The following is a 2,486-nucleotide window of genomic DNA, read 5'->3' on the forward strand; positions in this document are numbered from 1 at the left end:
GAAGATCATCTTCAAAAATTATTAATAGTTTTAGAAAGATGTAAAGAAAAAGGATTAGTTCTTAGCAAAAAGAAAGCAAGAATAGCAAAACAAGAAATAGAGTTTCTTGGATTAATTCTATCCACCCAAGGAAAGCTAAAACTTCAACCAAATGTTCTAGAAAAGGTAAATTTATTTTCTAATAAAATAGAAGATAGGAAATAATTACAAAGATTTTTAGGATGTATAAATTATATTTCTGATCAAGGATGGAAATAAGTACTAAAAAAGAATGGAAATGGGATGAAAAAGATAGTATGCAAATTCAAAGAATTAAAGAATTATGCGAAAAACTTCTAGAACTTTATATTCCAGAAGAAAATGACTATTTAATAGTAGAAACAGATGCTTCAGACATAACCTGGTCAGGTTGTCTAAAAGCTAAGAAAGCTATAAAAAGTTTGGAACAAGAAAAAGAATCACTAGATTCTAAATATTCCCCAAAGAAATTACTTTGCAGATATATTTCAGGGACTTTTACTCCAATAGAACAGAGATATACTACTCATGAAAAGGAAACTCTAGCAGTTAAATCTCTTAAGAAATGGAAAATTGATTTACTACCCAGAGAATTTACATTAAGGACAGATTCAAGTTACCTAACAGGTTTCATACGATATAATTTAAAAGTTGACTATAATCATGGACGATTGGTAAGATGGCAATTATTTTTGTTACAATATCCAATAAAAATTGAATATATTAAGGGTGACAAAAATGTTATTGCAGATACATTAACAAGAGAATGGAGTTCGTCTACAATGCATTAGATCAAGAAATTCAAAAATATGAGCAAGAACTCGAAAAATGCAGGCATTGCCAGCAAATAAGGACACAGATCCAATCTCTCAAGAAGGCCATTGAGACAATGAAATCAACACAACAAGCAAAACCATCAGAGTTCAGCCAGCTAAGCGTGGTGGACAAATCAGGTGAAGAAAAAATTTCAGAAAATAAAACAATTGCTGAAATTATCAAAAAATCCACCCAAGATAAAAAAATATTATGTAATTTATAATGGCCCCATGAAAGGAATATATGATGCCTGGGAAAAAGCAGCACCATTTACACATCAATCAAGGATAATTCATAAAGGAGTAGCACCATTCACACATCAATCAAGGATAATTCATAAAGGAGGGTTTCTAACACTGGAAGAGGCAAAGGAATCCTTCAGGGAATATGAAGCTCTCCATCCAGAGCAAACCCTAAAAAGAGCAGATAAAGCTCCAATTCAAACCCAGATAACAGGGATAATAAGAAACATTCCTACAAAGGCTGAAATCAAGGAAAAAAAAGGGCCTGTAGAACAAATCTCAGAGAAACCCTTAACATAGTCCTGAATTGGACTGAAGAAAAAAAAGGCAATTTTGGGATATTATCCTATTGCCAAAGAACAGCTAACAAAGCTGGTTATATTTCCAGATGCTTCTCCGTCTGACACCTATCAGTTTTTCCAGTATGGATTAATTGATACAATTTTAATTTTTAATGATCTAAAAATAATTAGTGAGTTTCCTGCAGGATTCGTTGATGCAGTAAAGAGATTTAAAAATATGATTGACAATGCAAATCCAAGGGATATATCCCTAAAATTTACAAATAGTCAACCTATTTTTAATGAAGAAGAAGAATGCTTGGTTCCAGCACACCAAGTAATATTCATGTCCGTCTTCCCAGGAAATTTTCAACCAATTGATCAGATTCAAGATTTAACAATTTACAGTCATGAAGGAAGGCTAGCCAGCACATTAGCAAAGGTCTTTGAAAGAACTCAAAAAATAACGAAGGAATTTCACACAAGGATTAATTATAAAAGTAGAAATACTCTGCTTGTGTCCAGTAAAAGAAATGAAATTGAAGAAAGAGAGATGAGACTCTTGGTAGAATTTGAATCAGCATTCTACAACTTATCTGGACTTTTAGAAAAGCTTCCTGAAGGGATAAAGAGGAATCTCTGCTATTTGATAAAAGACAGAGAAGACCACAAGTGCCAGCTATGTGCCTCAGAGATATCTGAAGAAAGCAATAATGAAACGGAATCAACTCACATGATGAAGGAAGAAGACAATGCATCTGAAGGTCACATGATAAAAGAGGAGGACAGTGCATCTGAAGCATCTCTTAACATTATTGCATAGTGACGTAAGCACTTAGGTCATAGAGCACCAACAATGTAGCTGGTGCAAGAAAAACAAACAATGATGTAAGCAATGACGTCATAAGAAGGGTAAGGATGGGAATTGTCCATCAAACCCAACTATTATAAATAGGATGCTTAGGCAATTGTAGAAATCATCAGAAAACAGAAAGCAGAAGGCTAAGAGTACTCATATGCTAGGAGAGCAAGGAGGAAGCTGCCGAGGCGATTCTATAGTTTGAAGAAGAATTCCCTTAGGAAAAACCAATTCTAAACTCCCCTCTGGAGTTAGTATCTACAATCTCCC

The sequence above is a fragment of the Arachis duranensis genome, chromosome 3 (assembly GCF_000817695.3).
Source record: "Arachis duranensis cultivar V14167 chromosome 3, aradu.V14167.gnm2.J7QH, whole genome shotgun sequence".
Classification (NCBI taxonomy): domain Eukaryota; kingdom Viridiplantae; phylum Streptophyta; class Magnoliopsida; order Fabales; family Fabaceae; genus Arachis; species Arachis duranensis.